This window comes from Felis catus, chromosome B1 (assembly GCF_018350175.1).
Source record: "Felis catus isolate Fca126 chromosome B1, F.catus_Fca126_mat1.0, whole genome shotgun sequence".
Taxonomy (NCBI): Eukaryota; Metazoa; Chordata; class Mammalia; order Carnivora; family Felidae; genus Felis; species Felis catus.
The window spans coordinates 106593778-106613657 of NC_058371.1; the positions used below are offsets into that span (position 1 = coordinate 106593778).

The following is a 19880-nucleotide window of genomic DNA, read 5'->3' on the forward strand; positions in this document are numbered from 1 at the left end:
TAATTGACCACATCCCGACAGGCAGTGTTTTAAGCAGGGAAACAAATTATTTTACTTATTTAATGCTGGGTATTTTTAAATTATCTCAAAGGAGCAACGTATCCAGGTTCAGCATTTTCAATAAGACACATCTAGTGACGTTATCTCATGTGATGGGTATGGTTCTCCATTGACTTTCTTTTTTTTTTTTTTCAACGTTTATTTATTTTTGGGACAGAGAGAGACAGAGCATGAACGGGGGAGGGGCAGAGAGAGAGGGAGACACAGAATCGGAAACAGGCTCCAGGCTCTGAGCCATCAGCCCAGAGCCTGACGTGGGGCTCGAACTCACGGACCGCGAGATCGTGACCTGGCTGAAGTCGGACGCTTAACCGACTGCGCCACCCAGGCGCCCCTCCATTGACTTTCTTAAAGATAATGAATGTATGCCCAAGGTTTCTCCCAGGATGGGTAAAATCAAAGGTGTGTTATGTAGAATTTTAATTCCACTGAACTTAAATTCCGTTTTATTTGATATAGTAGGACTATAACATGTATTTTTTTTAATTCACAAAGGCATAAGATGGCTTTTCAAAAAAAGTATCCTCAAAAATATAATGCATAATTAGCTAGGTGAGCATTTCAAGTTTTTAGTACTTCATAATTGAAACACCAAAATAAGTTTCAAAGAGGTAATAGGGCAATTTCCAAATTCTCCCTTGCTTTAGGTATACTTTATCTTAGGAAGCTTGCTTCAGAAACTATTAGAAAAAGTGCAAAAAAGAATGTCAATTACAAGCCAAAGATGTTTATTTGGTATTATTAGAATGAAACACTGTGAATTCTGAGGATTTTCATATTTTCAGAAGAAATATCTTCTTCTAGCATCAGCAGACTATTGTTCTATGTTTTCTATGTAGGGGAATAGTTTAAAAGCAAGATTTAATTCACAGTGATGAATACAAAATCACAAAGTGTGCATTGGCTTTAATAACCTATAAATCATTGAGGATGCTTTTAGGAGCCATTTCAGTAGAAATATCTCAGATTTAAGCTTATGCTGTGTTTCCTGTACTGTTGTCAGCTTTTGCCTTAAGCGTTAATGCTTAAGTCTGAAAGCACTACTTTGCTATCAGGTAGGGTAAACTGTGAATGCTAATTTTTTTGTTGTTTATAGCAAAGGAAATGAGTTTTTTGGTTTAAAAATATTACTTTTAGGGAAAGTATTAATAAAATAAACCCTTTACTATAAATTTGATAATTTAGTTCTTAGGCTAGACTATATATATATATATATATATATATATATATATATATATAACACACACACACACACACACACACACACACACTCACACACTTTTTTTGAGAGAGAGAAAGTAAGCATCAATGGAAGATTAGCTCAGCTACTTTAAGATGTGCAAAATTTATTATGTTTAAGTATACACTCAGGGCATGTGGGTGACTCACTTAAGCGTCCACCTCTTGATTTTGGCTCTGGTCATGAACTCATGGTTCATGAGATTGAGTCCTCTATCAGACTCTGTGCTGACGACATGGAGCCTTCTTCAAATTCTCTCTCTCTCTCTCTCTCTCTCTCTCTCTCTCTGTACTCCGACGCCTGTCTCTCTCTCTTGTCTCTCTCCCAAAATAAATAAACATTTATATGTGTATACATATATATATAGGCTTAATAAAATGCATACACACACACACACACACACACACACACACATATATAGGCTTAATTTCATTAGTATCCTAATGTTCCAAGACAGACTGTAGATAATGGAATCTGAATTGTGTCTTGAAAGATCAAAAACAAAACAAAATTCAGTACGTTTTCCAACACTGATATCTTTACAGAAAAGAGTTGTTCTTTTTTTATCTTTTTTTAAATTTATTTTTGAGACAGAGAGAGACAGAGCATGAGCAGGGGAGGGCAGAGAGAGAGGGAGACACAGAATCCGAAGCAGGCCCCAGGCTCTGAGCTGTGAGCACAGAGCCTGACGTGGGGCTCGAACTCGCAGACCATGAGATCATGGCCTGAGCTGAAGTCAGATGCTTAACTGACTGAGCTACCCAGGTGCCCCTATAGAAAAGAGTTTTGTATTAACTAAACATCTCCCTTTTACCCATTCTACCTCTCAGCTATTAACAAATTTTATATTCAATATAAGATGATAGCCAAATTATCCAACATTAACTTTTTCCAAAGAAAGTTGTTTAAATAATAAGAGATACCATATTGCAAGAGATTTAGAAATGTAACATTACACAAATTATTTATTGAACACTAATGATAGATCTGCTATTACTAAAAACTACTAGGAATTTTTTTAAGTTTGTTGTTTGTTTATTTATTTATTTATTTATTTATTTATTTATTTATTTGAGAGTGGGGAGGGCAGAGAGAGAGACAGAGAGGGAGAGAGAGACAGACTCCCAAACAGATTCCACACTGTCAGAGCAAAGCCCACTGCAGGGCTCGAACTCACAAACTGCAAAATCATAACCGGAGCTGAAATCAAGAATCAGATGCTTAACCTACTAAGCCACCCACCCACCCCCATTTTTTTAATCCTTGCCTTTCTGCAGTGTTTTTGCTTTTCAAAGACTCCTCAGAAGTACCATCTTATTGGAATTATCACTATACATCAAGGTGGTATGGATATGATTATCTCTAATAAATTAAAACCCAAGATATGTTACATTTAGAATTATAAGAGAAAAAATAATCATGAAATGCTTCCAAGGAAAGTATTTAATTGTCAAATCAGATTTGTTGCTTTTAATTATCATTCTTCTTTCCTTGATGGGAGACCAGGATAGAAACCATTTCCTGTCTTCCCAATGAGTATTCTTTTTGAAGGATATAGGATTCATGGGGTCTAAAAAAAAAATGCATCTTTACAGTATTGATATTTAGAATAGAGCTCTGTAATGCCCAGAAAGATTGAGTCCATTTTAGGGTTAAAAAATAGGACTGTATTATCAATATCATTGATACTACATTGAGTTGAGCTACCTTCTCTCCACCAGGCAGAACTGACAGAGAAAGATGACCTTGGAGCTTGAAAGAATCTTTCACAGTGTCATCTGATCACTGTCTTCTGCAGTCATGGGCATAAAGCAGTAGATGGCCACTGGGTCTTCATCCAGTACGTAAAGATGCTTCTCAATAAAGTAGGTATCAGCTGCTTGGATGCACGCATGAGATGCACTTTGCAAAACTCCAATTAGAGGGCCTGAAATGAAACCATATCTAGTTGCTGCCACTTGTTTCTGATGTATAAATACTTTCTGGGAATGATGATAACCAAAAAGTTAGCAGCACCGCAACCAAAATACTGATTCCAGCATAGGGTCCCTTAGTGCAGATCATTCATGAATTTTGTGCCAGACACTTGAGTTTGATTGTTTTGCCAAAGGCCATTTGAAGGACTCAGTCACCCTGCCATTTCCATTTGTTGGAGTGCAATGCTGAGCTGATGGGAGTTCTTGTTTCCCCCAGTGTCTTCGGCGGGGTTTCTGGTGTCTCTGTCGAGGAAGGTGATGTAGCTGCTGGTTTGTAGTTTTCTAAGGGAGCTGGCATTAGAGGAGCAGAGATAGATAACCTAGGTGACACTGGAGCACTGATGTTCCTAGCTGGTCTAGGTTTGTGTTTCATATCATAAACCACCAATGATAGGATGTGTTTCATATCATAAACCACCTCTTGTGTTCAATATGGCAACGATGCAGGCCACTGTCTACCTTGACCTTATTCTCCCATGTGTCACAGGCACACTCCCTCTGCTTTATAATGCCTATGCTTCTAAAGTGACATGGGATCATGATATCAGCAGGTTAAGAGAGAGATTCTCAGCTTTTTGTTTACCATCTGTCCTCGTGGTCTTTGTTAAAAAATGATTTTTAAAAATCACTATGTGTGATTCTTTGTGTTTCACAATTAAAATGATAGCCTGCAGTGACTGTCAAGTTGCACACAAATCCTGGTCTCATTTTATATTAGTTGTGTGGCTTGTGTTGTCTTCCTTCTGAAACTTCATATATTAACAGCAGATAATAATGGCATTTTCTTGGTAGAGTTGTGAGAAAAACATGTTACTGTATATAGAAGAGTGAAAAAATGTTTGAAGCATATAAGTGGAAATTATAAATTATAATTTACATTTTAAATATTACATTGAAAACAAAAATATTACCATAATTAGTAGTAATTGTGTCATTGTCTTCTAGACTTGCAAGTTTATCCCACATCCTCATTTATGTTGCATGCCATGCTGTTTGTTACATGACAAAATGTGTCATTACTTTATTATCTCTATCATCGTTTTATGATAGATTCTTACAATGCTGCTAGTGTCATTTAATTTCTATCAAACTTCATTCGTTTATATTTTGGAGCACTTTGAGAAGCATTAAACTCTTTTACACAAATGCTTAAGTGAGTCATTAAATAATATTGTTATTGTTGCAATTTATAGACAACATGATGCTGTAACGTGTTTATAAAATTTTGCCAAACTTCAATATAGAATTCTTTAGGCAAACACTAATATTTGACCTAGAAGTCAAGAGTTATATATTTAGGGTGAAGGTTATATCATTTTATATCTTGTGACTCAGGAATAAATGAAAATACATATCAAATTGTCATCCCTACTTTGGAATATGTGATTTAAAAGTGGTATATGAAGGGGGCGCCTGGGTGGCTCAGTCTGTTGAGTGTCCGACTTCAGCTCACGTCATGATCTCACAGTCTGTGAGTTCGAGCCCTGCGTCAGGCTCTGTGCTGATAGCTCAGAGGCTGGAGCTGCTTCGGATTCTGTATCTCCCTCTCTCTCTGCCCCTCACCCGCTCAAGCTCTGTGTGTCTCTTTCTCTCTCTCTGTCAAAAATAAATAAACATTAATTTTTTTAAATGGTATATGAAGTAACCTATTTGAAAAAGTTAAAGTTTTCCACAGTCATATAATTTCCCAGAATCTGTATTCTGTTCTCTAAAGGATATTGTTTTCATATACCTCTTACTTATAGATAATTTCTTGTGACATGTGTTAATCATAAAAATCTTTAATATTTTCATTTTCCTATGTAAAAATACTTTCTGCTACCAAAAATATAGGAAAATAAATGACCAGTTCCAAGGCTCTGAGAGAGAATGTTTATAATTTTCAGTTTTGTATATTTGGAAATCATATCCAATTCTTATGTAAAATCAAACTTCCTAAATTTTGCTAAAAATATTATTTTAAAATCAATTTAAAAATATCAAGCAAAGATTGAGCCAGCTGCTGCTGGAGAAGCTGTCTCCCCATCAACAGAACATTAACAATTCCATCTTCTGTTCAAAAATAAAATTGGCTGTATAGAAGTGATTGCATTTGAAATTATTGGTATGTTTGAATGCAACTACCAAACCATGAAAAATGAGGCTTTCATTTGCTGTAAAAATAAATTAGGAGGCGATGCTTTGCTAACAAAGCCATTTGAGCACCACAGTTCATATGTATTCATGGTACTATTAACAGATGTCTTTGCTTATACTGTAAGCTGTTTTATGATGTTGTGGAATTCAGCATTACTTTATATCTACAGTAAGCACAGGCAATATGTTCTAGGATATAATAAAAATGTATCAAATTAGAGATCATATGGAAAAGTATACAATAATCTTATAAAACTAATTTCTTCTTATGAAGTCATGTTTCCCACTGCACTTGTAGAGTATTGTTTAACAGCACTGTTTCCCTGTTAATATTTCAGTACATCACAAAAATATAAAACAGTATAGAATGTAAGACCTTCTGTTGGGAAAATGTTTTTGCTTCTATAATAAACATAATATAAAGTAAGTATTAAACATGCTCTATGTTACTTGTTGACCCTAAAAATGCTTTTCTTTTTTAAAGTTTTTTTGTTTGTATTCCAGTTAGTTAACATACAGTATATCAGTTGCAAGCATACAGTATAGTGATTCAATTTGTATGCAACACCAAAGCTCATCACAGCAAGCATACTCCTTAATCCCCATCACCTGTTCCTCCATCCCTCCCCTCGGGTAACCATCAGTTTGCTCTCTGTAGTTAAGGGTCTTTTCTAAAAGGATTAATTTATCTATGATAATGACATGATGCTAGTCACCAGAACACTGTAAGATTTGCTAATAATCATCTATTGGTATCAACTTTCTAAGAAACATTTAAGAATTCATATGTAGTACCTTCAGTGAAGCAGTCCTGAATTTGAATACATACCCATACTTGTGAACATGCCCATTGGAAATAGTGTGTATATCTGAAAAAATTTCTACAACTGTTTGAGCTTAGGCAATTCCTTTCATCCTGAAAGGCAATTCCTTTCATCCCATTGTGAAATGGGACTGATTGCTACCTTGCATTGTTGTGAGAATTTAACTTTAAGAGAATTTAGATAAGGACTAAAACATGTCTAGTTCAATTTCCCGTATGTACCACATTCTAAACATTGGTGATATATTCTATTCATTGTTTCGACATGTGTTCCTCTGAGGGGTGAAAAAAGATATAAATGATACTAGAAACCTTTAAAAGTATGCAGCCTTGTGAAAATTAAAACCAAAATGATTGATTAAATATCCCTTTCTGTGCTTGCCTCAATATCTTATTATAAAAGCAGTAGTTGATAATAATTATTCATTATTTAGAGTTCCTAGCCCATATTTCTCAAACTGTGAGCAAACCAAAAACACCCCCAAATTATGTAAACTTTAGGCATAGAAACTCAATTCTTGCCTCTTTCCCATTATTTTGCCTAAGATATTTACTTTATATAAACTCAGACTACTTTCATTAAATGCTATCAGTAATATGTCACATTTTATTCACTAAATACTGTTGGAATCTTTTTCTCTTGTAGATATTTCATATAATACTATTCTTCATCTTGGAATTTGACATTCCTGTCTGTTGATAAAGTTTTAGGAAATGTATCTATGTAAATTCTGTCTCCATATATACAATAAGCCCTTTCTTATGTGCTTACACAGAAGTGTCATGGTTGGTGTTGTTAAGGACAGCTGGCAATACAGTATATGAGATACAGGAAATTCACATGATGTAATTATGCTGTGAGACAAAATATACAACCTGTAAGAGAAAGATCCTGAGTAATTAAGAACTGTAAATACGGGACTCCAAACCAGAAGAATATGTTATAAAATAACTTCAAAGAAAATGCAGAGAAATATGACTTTAGGTGAAATATCCCAAGAGTACTTCTAAAATTTGATAAAATTGAACCTAAAATCTTACTATCATGAAAATTAAATTAAAATCTTTTTTTTTCAAAAAATACTTTTTATTCTTTTCAACAAAGCATATTTTAATATAAAAATATGACTCAAAAATTTATAGATCAAAAGAAATTCCTGAATTGTTATAAGCCTGTTGTGATTTTAATTATAAAATTTATGCTTTTCTTTTTTTCTCACCCATTGACTATTAGATCTAAAAGTTTAAGCAGAAACATCTGGGTGACTATTATAAAAAAGTACATATCACTTGGACATCTCATAGAATAAAGCTTGCATCTCTAAAAGCATTTTAAAATACTTAAAATTACTTTTTTATCTGACAAAGTCGTATATTTTCAGAGCTGGAAAGAAACTTAGCCCTCTAACTGAACTTTCAAATTATACATATGAAAAATCTCAAGTGCAGGAAACAAATATTTTGCCCCATTCTGTGTTTGTAAGGTAGTGGTGGAATTATAATTAGAACTCACACCATCTTGCTCAGTCTAGAATATTTACATTGCATTTTATTCATCAATCCATAAGATTTTAATTTTTAATAATAAAAGTATTAATAAGACACATAATAAATTTGGAATGTAGTTAGTGTATTTCTTGCACTATGTTAAATATCTAATACTCTAGTGCAACTCATTTTACTTTATATCATACTTCTTAATATTTCTTAATGATACATTTATTTTATCATTCAAAACCCCAAAACAATTAAATATAAGTAAACCAAGCTCAGTTTAATTTGGCACTGCATATGAAAATATTTAAAATCAAAAAGTAGAAATTTTAATCTATTTTCCTTTCTTTATAAATATTACCTCAACAATAACAACAATACCCACAAGCATTCACAATGGCCCATTGTGTTTTATGATGAAGTTAAGGTGTCTAATGCAGGTACTTATTTTTTAATCTTATTCTTTTTATATACATGTTTGTATATGCCTTATGATGTAGCAGGTGAATACATTTCCATATTATGTAAGTTCAGTTATTTACTTATTCATACATCCAGTAATTATTTTTGAATGTGTAAGCACTCTTCTGTGCACTTAGAATCTACTAGTGAAAAGAACTTCAAACGATCTCTGCATTCAACATTCTGGAAAGGCAGAGAATGAAAATAGTATAATAAATAATACAGTATATTATAAATATGAAATCATTTGTTATATAACAAAGTATAAGGTTATAAATGTCATGGAAAAATTAAGGTAAATAGCATCAAATGAGTTGGGGAGATTAAAATCCAAGGTAGCTGGTATTTGAGTGGTATTTGAGTAGAAATATCAAGGAGGTGAAATTGGAAAAAGTTATATGGAGGAAGAACATTCCAGATGGAGGCAACAGACAGAGCAAAGATTATATGGCAGGTTAATGCCTGGTGTGTTCTAGAATCAGCAAAACCCAACATTGCTATAGCAGAGGGAATCTGTAAGAGAGGAAAGAGATAAGGTTAGAGATGGGTTAGAGGTAGGTGGTATTCAACCATGTGGATTTGGCCTTTGTCCTGAAGAAAATCGGAAACCATGGGGGAATTTGGAACAGATGTGGAATGATTCGCATGTTATAAGAATAATTCTTGTTAGGAGTATGAAGAATAAGATGGGATCTGAAACATCAGTTAAAAGGCTACTGATGTAAATGCATATGGCATAGAGTGAGGTATCACAGTTAAGGTGATTGAACTGTGACCTTGAAAACAATTCATATAGGGGTGCCTGGCTGGCTCAGGCCATGGAGCATGAGACTCTTCATGTTGGGGTTGTGAGTTCAAGTCTCACACTGGGTGTACAGATTACTTAAAATATTTTTTAAAAAAGAAAACAATTTATGTGTTGGGGGGTAGCAAATGATTTCAAGCTTTTCAACTGAACACCTGGAAGGAAGGGTGAAGTTAGCATTGATTATGAAGGGGTAAACTGAAGACTGGGTGAGGATGAGGTCAGGATGGAATAACATAGGAAATTCAGCTTTATACATGTTAATTTTGAGATGTTAATTGTACCATGTTTCTATGCTAAGTATGTTTTGTGATATAAAATTTCAGAAGTCAGGTCATAGGCTAGGGCTTAAAGATACAAGTTTGGGGAACTCAATATATAGATGATATTTAAATACAAGAAGGCAGGATGAAATCCGCAGAGGAGAGGGTAAAGAAAGAGATGAAGAAAGGAATGAATACTAAATCTTGGAATTTTCCAATCATAACAGGTTGGGGAGAAATTGAAAAGATGAGATGGGAGAACAGTGTGGGGTGCTGGAATAAAATGGGAAAAGTGTGTAAAATTAGTGGGGTGAATTTATGTGACATACAATGGTCTTTGATGACCGTGACAATAACAGTTTGGGTGAAGCCATGTGGATAAAGGTGGATTAGACCAGAGAATGTAAAAAGAAGTATTGGAGACATAAGGTAGAGCCAGTTCTTTCAAGGATTTTTAATGGAGTGGGGAGCAGAGTGGTATCTAAAAGATAAATGAAATCAGGTAAATGATTATTATTAAAACGGTGGAACCAACATGTATTTATGTGCTAATAATGGAAATGATTCAGTTGAGGAAAATAAATGATGTAGAACAGTAATGGGAGATTTGTGAAACTGATGACCCTCAGTAAAATAAAAATAATAAATTGATATATATCTTTGAAAGGACCTGACTGAGATAGTAACAAACAGTTAACATATTGTAGCAGATCTGGAAGCAGAAAATAAAGTTCTGGAAACTAGTAGGTGAGTCATTGAGTGCTTAGAACATGTGGAATTCCCTTGTAATTACTCCATTTCCTCAGTGAAGTAGCAGCAACAGTGTAACTTAAGAAGGTGCACAGAGAGAGGTGCCTGGGTGGCCTAGTCAGTTATGCATCTGACTTCTGATGTCAGCTCAAGTCTAGATATCAGGGTCTTGTTCAAGCCCCACAATGGGCTCTGCACTAGGTATGGAGTCTACTTAAGGTTTAAAAAAAGGGGGGTGTTGGTGCACCCTAGTGGCTCAGTTGGTTCAGCATTCGACTTCCGCTTAGGTCATGATGTCATGGTTGCTGGGTTTGAGCCACACGTCAGGCTGTGTGTTGACAGCTCAGAACCCAGACCCTGCTTCGGATTCTGTGTCTCCCTCTCTCTCTGCCCCACCACCACTCATGCTCTGTCTCTCAAATATAAATAAACGTTAAAAAAATTATTAAAAACAAAAGAAAGCAGGTGCACAGAAAAAAGAGTACAAGTTTGAAGAGACAGAATGGGTGAAGTAGTTGTCAAGAAGGGTAGAGTAAAAAACAAAGGAATCAGTTAAATTGGTCAATAGCAGTACAAAATTAATAGTGATTAATTTAAAATATAACTTGTATGCTTAATCCTCTTTCTTTAGGATTTTCCTTCAAAAGTGTTAAACAGTACCACATATTTGTCAATACCAACCTAAATCATCTAGCATTTGCTTTATCTTATGTTGTGTCTATCATAGCATCTGTCATTTTAGTGCTTTTTAATATACAGTAAAGGTCTCCCTTCCTTTCTTGAGAAAGGAAAAATCTCCAAATGTAACTAATTAATTCTTGTCAATATTTAAGACAAAAGTACAGGCTAATAGAAAGCTCACCCAAATGCTACAATTTAACTGATGGAAACATTTCAACCAGTGCCTAGTGACAGTAATTTTATATTTCATAAAAATTAAATTATTTTTAGATTTGAAAATAAAGATTAAAAAATATAAAGTAATTCTAGAAGTAACATGTATTATAATATTATTTTGAAATAGCCTAAATTTATGTTGGTGTTTAACTTTTGTTATTTTAATTATTGCTGAATAAATTTCCATCACCCAAGCTATCAGAAGTGCTTATCAGGATCATATCTACCATGATCTTGTGTTTCCTCCATACAACTCTACCTCAACCTATACATACATATTTTCTTTACTAATTGAATATGATTAATTTCATCAGAGGAAAATATTTATCATTTAAGTATAAAAATTCTAAATCTTTAGATCTTGCTAGTGCTACGAGAAGCTATATTTGAAGAACATTGTCATTTACTCTTTATTAAGCAATATATTTGACAATCTGTGTTTCAGTCACTACAGTAATTAGAGAAAAAGAGGCTGTTCAATTATTAATGATTTTTACAAGCAACAGCAACATTTTATATTATTTGAAATACTAATAATATCAATTACTGGTAGGAAAAAAAATCCAATGTGTTTCTAATGAGTTTTAATCAATAAATGTACATTTTAGTCAACACAGTAAAATACTTTTCTTACAAGATATCTCTTCTTATAAAGTAAATTTAACTAATAAGATACCCAAAGTTGCTAAATAATAAGACTAATTTATGAACTATATTTTTAAATGCTATTATAAAATATAGACATATTGGGGCACCTGGGTAGCTCAGTTGGGTAAGCATCTTACTTCAGCTCAGATCATGATCTCATGGCTCGTGAGTTCTAGCCCACGTCAGTCTCTGTGCTGATAGCTCAGAGCCTGGAGCCTGCATCAGATTCTGTGTCTCCCTCTTTCTCTGTCCCTCCCTTGCTCGCACTCTGTGTCTGCCTCTCTCTCAAAATAAATAAACATTAAAAAAATTTAAAAATATATAGACATATTAAAAAGGAAAATATTAAATGCAAGCTATTTTGCTTCATGCTAATAGATGCTATGGCCTTTTAAAATTTATATAGAATACACGAAGTCTATTATATGAATGTATACAGTTAAGAGAATTAAATATCTGATCATATAATAAAATCTGTATTACTAATATAGTACCTAGGAAATTGATCTTTCTATTCCTACCAATCAACTTTCAATTTGCTCTGACTTTTCAATTTTTACATATTCCTTGCCTATATATATATAGTCTAAGAACATATCTCTTCTTACTATTTGCACCATAAATAAATGTAGCAAATTTTATTTGGAATTTTTCTAGAGAATGAAGTGACGTAACATTTTTAACATCCTTAGGGTCAATTTGCAGTTATAAAGTCCTTAAAAATCACATTAGTTGACACACTTTCATGCTAAAAACACTCAACAAACCAGGAATTGAAGAAATATACCATGACATAATAGTCCATAGAAGAAAAACCCTTAGCTGATAGTTTACTCATTGGTGAGATTGAAAGCTTTTCCTTTAAGATCAGGCACAAGACAAGGAACACCACTTTTACCACTTCTATTCAAGATGATACTAGAAGTTCTCCACAGACCAATTAAGTAAGAGAAAGAAATAAAAGCTAAATTGGAAAAGAAGAAATAAATTTTTTTCTATTTGCACATGACATAATCTTATATGTAGAAAATCTTAAAGATCCTACAAAAAATGTTAGAACTAGTAAATGAATTTAGCAGTCAAAGGATATAAAACACACCATACTTCCATTTTATATACTAGTGAAAAATCCCAAAAGGAAATTAGAAAAAAAAATATTTACAACAACATTGAAAAGAATAACTGCTTAGAAATCAACCTAAACAAGGATAGAAATCAACCTAACCAACATAATATAGCTGGAAGAGGCTAAAGATGACACAAATAAATTGAAAGACACCCTGTTTTCATGGATTAAAGATAATACTGTTAAGATGTCAACATTGTACAAAGGAACCTGCAGAGTCAATGCAATTCATTTTTTTATTAATATAATTCATTGTCAAATTGGCTAACATACAGTGTATACAGTGTGCTCTTCATTTTGGGCATAGATTCCTGTGATTCATCACTTACATACAACACCCAGTGCTCATCCCAACAAGTGCCCTGCTCAATGCCCATCACCCATTTTCCCCTTTCCCTCATTCCCCATCAACCCTCAGTTTGTTCTCTGCATTTAAGAGTCTCTTGTGGTTTGCCTCCCTCCCTCAGTTTGTAACTATTTTTCCCCGTCCTCTTCCTCCATGGTCTTCTGTTAAGTTTCTCAAGTTCTGCATATGAGTGAAAACATATGACATCTGTCTTTCTCTGACTGTCTTATTTCACTCAGCATAATACCCTCCAGTTCCATCCATCCATGTTGCTGCAAATGGCCAATAAATGAAGCAACAGAAAGAGAAATCAAGAAATCGATCCCATTTACAATTGCACCAAGAAGCATAAAATACCTAGGAGTAAACCTAACCAAAGATATAACAGATCTGTTTGCTGAAAACTAGAGTCAATGAAATTCCTATCAAAATACTGTTGAGAGTTTAAACTACTCCATGATTTTGCTTCCTCAGAATTCATTTTATGGGCTAACTGGCTGGTTGAATGAACATTAGCCCATCTCCCAAGCCCATGCCCTCAATAACATCCTGGAGAGTCACAAGAAAGTTTAAGTTCCTGATATGTTTCCCCCAATACCCCTGATTATAATCTCTTCTGCCTTACCTCCTTTCTACCTATGTGTCCTTTAAATAAGACCCCTGCTTATTTTACCAACCCCCCATTATTTTGGGTTTGAATTGACCAATCCAGCCTTAGCCCAGGAAACCCTAAAAACACTGCCCCCTGTGAACACTAATAAAAACACATGCCCCAGGTCCTACCCCTCACACTCTGCACCATGCCTTTACTTCCCCATGCAGTGGTCTCAAGACATGCTGTGTACCTATGCATAATAAACTTCTCTATTTCACCTTCCCTTGAGGTCTTTGTTGAGCTTTGTTGATCTTTCACCTGGGGCTCTATTTAATACATGTTAATTTAACAAAATCATTACAAATCATAATAATGTTTCAAGTAGAAAAAAAATCCATTCAAAAATTCATATGGAATCTTAAGGGACCTCAAATAACCAAAACAAGTCTTGACAAAGAACAAAGTTGGAAGTCTTAACACTTTCTAACTTCAAAATTTACACTGTTTTGATTTCTACATTGCTGTGGTATTACTGACATAAACACAGACATATACACCACTAGAGTAGAATAGACAGCTGAGAAATAAACCCTCATACATATGGGTGAATGGTTTTTGACAAGGGTGCAAAGACCATCCAACAATGAAAAGACAATGTTTTCAAAAATGATTGTAGGAAAACTGCATGTCTACAGGCCAAGAAATAAACTTGGACTCTTAAACACATTAAAAAAAAAAAAAAGCTGAGGGGAGCCTGGGTGGCGCAGTCGGTTAAGCGTCCGACTTCAGCCAGGTCATGATCTCGCGGTCCGTGAGTTTGAGCCCCGCGTCGGGCTCTGGGCTGACGGCTCAGAGCCTGGAGCCTGTTTCCGATTCTGTGTCTCCCTCTCTCTCTGCCCCTCCCCCGTTCATGCTCTGTCTCTCTCTGTCCCCAAAAAAATAAATAAACGTTGAAAAAAAAATTTAAAAAATAGCTGAAATTCATTGATTACAATGCAAGAACTAAAATTATAAAACTCTTAGAAGAAAATAGGAAAAGCTTCATAGCATTTGATTTTGGAAATGACAGCATTGGTAATGCTAAAGTATGAGCAACAAAACAAACATAAATAAATTGCACCACATTAAAATTAAAAACTTATGAATCAAAGAACACAATCAATAGAATAAAAGAGCAGCCCACAGAGTAGAAGGAAATATTTGCAAATTATACATCTGATAAAAGATTACTATCAAAATGAGATAAAAAAAAAAAACTCCTATAACTCAATAGCAACAATCCAATTAAAAAGTGAGGAAGGGGCTTTATTTTTGGTTTGAATTGACCAGTCTAGTCTTAGCCTCGGAACCCAGGAAACACTCCCTCTGGGAACCCTAATAAATTTGGTATATAGATAAAATATTTTATGCTTTGTTTCTTTTCTATAGTATTTAAATAGAAATATTTGTGTTTCATAATGGAAAGATACAATCAAAGTTGTATAGTTAAAATTGGAGTCTTCCGTGGAAATAGTAGAATTATCATGTATCACTAAACTAAGACTCATTTCTAGTACTCAATATAATTACAAAAGTTAAGAGCTATCACCCTCATGGACTCCCTCTATTGTAATATTAAAAAAATCTTAATTCCATTAAAAATAATGGCAATAACATTAACTAACACTTAATGAAGTTTTTACCATATGTCAGGCACTGTATGTACTCATTTAATCTTCACAACAACCACAGGTGGTAGGTATTATTACTATCCTCATTTGCAGATAAGAAATTTGAATCTCATATATAACTTGTCCTAGGAATGAATGGAGCTGAAATTTGAATTCAATAATGTACTTCCTGATTTATCATTACTGTCTTACCTCTGATATGACCTCTTCTAGTTACATGCAAGAGTTTGTTCAGTAAGAGGTTTTATTATATATTTAATAGAACATATATATCTTGCAAATGTCATTTAAAAAAAATTTTAACGTTTATTTTTGAGACAGAGAGAGACAGAGCATGAACGGTGGAGGGGCAGAGAGAGAGGGAGACACAGAATCCGAAACAGGCTCCAGGCTCTGAGCCATTAGCCCAGAGCCCGACGCGGGGCTCGAACCCACGGACTGCGAGATCGTGACCTGAGCTGAAGTCGGACGCTTAACCAACTGAGCCACCCAGGCGCCCCGCAAATGTCATTTTTGTATAGCTATGTTTTGTACTAGTGATAAAATCAATGTTTGTAGGTATCAACTGTTTATCCGAATTCACTTGCTTTCTTTCAGAAACTACTGATATTGAGTCCTTTGGCTTTCAATTCAGAGGAGACCCAGGTGCAGCTCTCTTTAGTCCTCCAGAATCATGCAACGCCATCCGCCTCTACCATGTCACCTAAGTTTGACCCCAGTGAGATAGAAGTCCTGTACCTGAGGTTCCCCGTTGGGGAAGTTGATGCGTTTCTGCCCTGGCCCAGAAGATCAACCCCCTGAGTCTGTTTCCAAAAAAGGTTGGTGATGACTTTACCAAGGCAAACGGTGATTAGAAGGGTCTGAGAATTACAGTGAAACTAACCATTCAGAGCAGGCAGGTCCAGATTGAAGTGGGACCTTCTGCTTCTGCCCTGATCAAAGCCTTTAAGGAACCACCAAGAGACAGAAAGAAGCAGAAAAACATTAAGCACAGTGGAAGTATCACTTTTGATGAGATTGTCAACATTGCCCAATCAAATGTGGCACCAATCTTTAGCCAGAGGAGGGAACCATTAAAGAGATCCTGGGGACTTCCCAGTCTGTGGGCTCCAATGTTGATGGCTGCCACCCACATGACATCATAGATGACATCAGTAGTGGTGCAGTAGAATGCCCAGCTAGTTAAGAACTACAAAGGAAAATATTTCAATAAAGGATCATTTGACAAGCTCCCCATTGATATTATATCATATTAAAAAAATAATTCTCCAAAGATTAAAATGTTTCTAAAAGACCTGATTAGTAACATATGTTGCAATCCTGGAATTACAGTTGCCTAATGGCATTTTATTTGCAAATACCAACTTTAACCAACTTGTCAGTGTTATTATTTTAATAGAGAGTGAATTTTATTGATGAACGTAGAATTCTTTAATCCCAGACATAATTAGGTCATTCTGGTACATTCTACAGATCATAATAAAATAACAGGTCTTCAGATAGTCCCTTATCTGTTATTTTGAAAGTAACTAAAATATATTTAAATAAAGTAACTATTATCTCAAACACTTTCTCTTAGAAATAATGCATATACCAATTTATTTCCTAATTTGGGAAAATAATTCCTATCTTTATTTTTCTAGTTTATAGATATTCTGCTCTAGAAGTCTGGAATTCTAGTTGAAAACAAAATATACAGGAAGGACATGTAATCTGTAGAATCTTTTATTCACTCATTCATCATGACAGACTGGATAAGATACATGGGATACAACATTTATAAAAATTAATATTGAAATTTAATTTTGCTTTTATCTTTCTGACAATTAAAGACAAACATGACTAGCAACATAATTTGTACTACCCATAAGTAAAAGAGCACACTGCTTTGTATATCATACTTTGAGTTTACATTTTTACCATGAGTCTTCCATCATAGTACAGAAAAAGGTAAGTGATTAATGGTATAAGCCATCAGACTTCCAGCTGAGATAAGCTTATCTGTAGGAGTAACATGAACACATTAAAGGTAACTGAGCAAAGAATTTTAAGGAGATAAATTTTTAGATATTCAACTTTCATATACATTGCATTCTGCTACAATGCATGTTTCTAAAACAGTGATTGGAAAACCGGAAAATTATGTACAATATAATCGACATATGTTGGAGTATGAACTATTTTCTGCAATAAAGGCAGCCAGAATATCGTTAATAGAATTATAATCTTCAGCAAGAAAGGAACAAGCATGGATATTGCCCAGGGAAAAATGCTACTGGCTTTACATTTTTGTTGTTGTTTTAATGATAAAGGAAATACTTGCAGATTGTTCTTTCATGAAGATGTAAATCCTGAGCCTTATACAGTTCTAGGTTCCTGGCATGTTTTACTTCCCCCTAATGCTTAGAGGTCCAGTTCCATCTGCCTTATCATAGGGTCAACAAGCCAGTATTTTCACTTTATTTTCATTTTTGGGGGTGTAATCTTATTAGCACTACAGGAAAGTCTAGAGCCATAATGAGCTGCCTGCCTTCACTAATGAAGTTACTTCTCAATGTCCCAAGGATTTTGTTGTTCCATGTGTGCATTCCTGTTATAGAATTACACTAGTTTCAAGTGCACTAGCTCAACCTTATTTCTCTAATTAGCCCTGAGGATTTTAAGATTTTGCAAAATGCAAGGTCTACATGGAATGCATATATTCTGTCATAGCAAAAATCCCTGTGCTTATGGTACCCAAATTGGCCTGCATCTCAGCATCAAGGTGGTCCGGAAGATTTGATGCTTCCGTTTTCCCAATCCTGATGTCATCACTTAAGGGAAAGGCATACCTCCCATCCATCTTGTATTCATTATTGTTTTTCAGTGACATTAAAACACATTTAGAAAAAAATAAACAAACACATATTTGAAACAGACTTACAATTGTCTGAAATATTGGTGACAGGGATAGTACTTACCAATCCTTAGTAAATGACATTACAGAAGACATTACTGAGCAGGTTGTGGCAATGATAGAAGGTATTCCTTATAGATTGTTAAATCCACAGGTTCTTCTTATAAGGCCAGGTAATAATTTTTGCTGTTAGAGCCAATGAATGGATCTCACTGATAAAATTGTTGTTTAAATTTTTTTTTCAACGTTTTTTATTTATTTTTGGGACAGAGAGAGACAGAGCATGAACGGGGGAGGGGCAGAGAGAGAGGGAGACACAGAACTGGAAACAGGCTCCAGGCTCTGAGCCATCAGCCCAGAGCCTGACGCGGGGCTCGAACCCGCGGACCGTGAGATCGTGACCTGGCTGAAGTCGGATGCTTAACCGACTGTGCCACCCAGGCGCCCCTAAAATTGTTGTTTAAACACTTGACTAGAAATGAAAGCAGGGGAGAAATCTTCATTTTTGAGTAATTGTATTCCATGTTGTTGTTTGTTGTTGTTGTTGTTTTTTTATTTTTTTAATGTTTATTTTTGAGAGAGACAGAGACAGAGACAGAGACAGAGAGAGAGAGACAGAGTGTGAGCCAGGGATGCACAGAGAGAGAGAGGGAGACACAGAACCTGAAGCAGGCTCCAGGCTCTGAGCTGTCAGCACAGAGCCCAATGTGAGGCTCAAACCCACTAACCATGAGATCATGACCTGAGCAGAAGTCGGTTGCTTAACCGACTGAGCCACCCAGGCGCCCCAACTGTATTCCATTTTATATTAGTGTCCAGGCAGGGGTCAGAAAACACAACAAAATGAAAAACAACAAAAGCTTAACGTGAAAATTGACTAATAAAAGGGAATTGCAATGCAAAGAAGTAAAGAAAACTCTAAGGAATAAGAAAACAATAAATGTCATCAACAGCCACTACCTCTAGGGCAGATGGAGAGTAAAGAAAAAAAAAATAGGTTAAACACAGAAGGACCCCACCAAGCCTAACAATCAGACCCCACTGAAGAGTGAGGGGCTGGGGTCAGTGGATGGTGATGAAGTTTTACAGGGGGGTGCTGGCAGGGATGTCTGGAGTGTGGGCAGCACTGGACCACCTGCACGCTTTGGGCCAGGCATCTGCCTACAGCCAGTGATCTTGCTGTGAAACCTCCTGCTTGGTTACTGCCAAATGTATTTGTATTAAGCAAGGACAGTCTGAGAAAACCTGAGGGGAGGGGAGTATGCTTAAAATTATTCCGAAAACCTGGCAGGAAAATTTAGGCTGAATGAGGAAATACTCAACTGTCCTGGTACGTCAGAGCACTGAGTACAAAAAAGGGCTAGGAAGCACATAGGACTTATGTGAAATATATTTAATGGGAACTTTTTTTCCCTTTATGATATGAAAGTAGTTTACTTAATGGTTTGATTACACTTTTCATCTCTGAAAAACCGGTACAGGTACAATTTTATAAAACCCATTTATAATTTTTAGTATCCGTGAATACACTATCTATTCATACTACAAGGAATGGTGCTGTTCTTTCTAGAGCAATGTTTCTTCAACTGTCCCTCTATATTTTTATATGTGAATATGTTTGTGTGTAGGCATACACATATTTTAAAGGTTCTGAGATGATCTTTAAAAATAAAAATATATCTTCACCAAATTC

The 19880-nt window shown here is 35.1% G+C and overlaps 1 pseudogene; it reads left to right on the forward strand.

Moving 5' to 3' along the window:
- The first annotated feature begins 2605 nt into the window (after positions 1-2605).
- On the forward strand, positions 2606-16736 carry LOC109499011 (annotated as a pseudogene).
- Positions 16737-19880: the final 3144 nt, after the last annotated feature.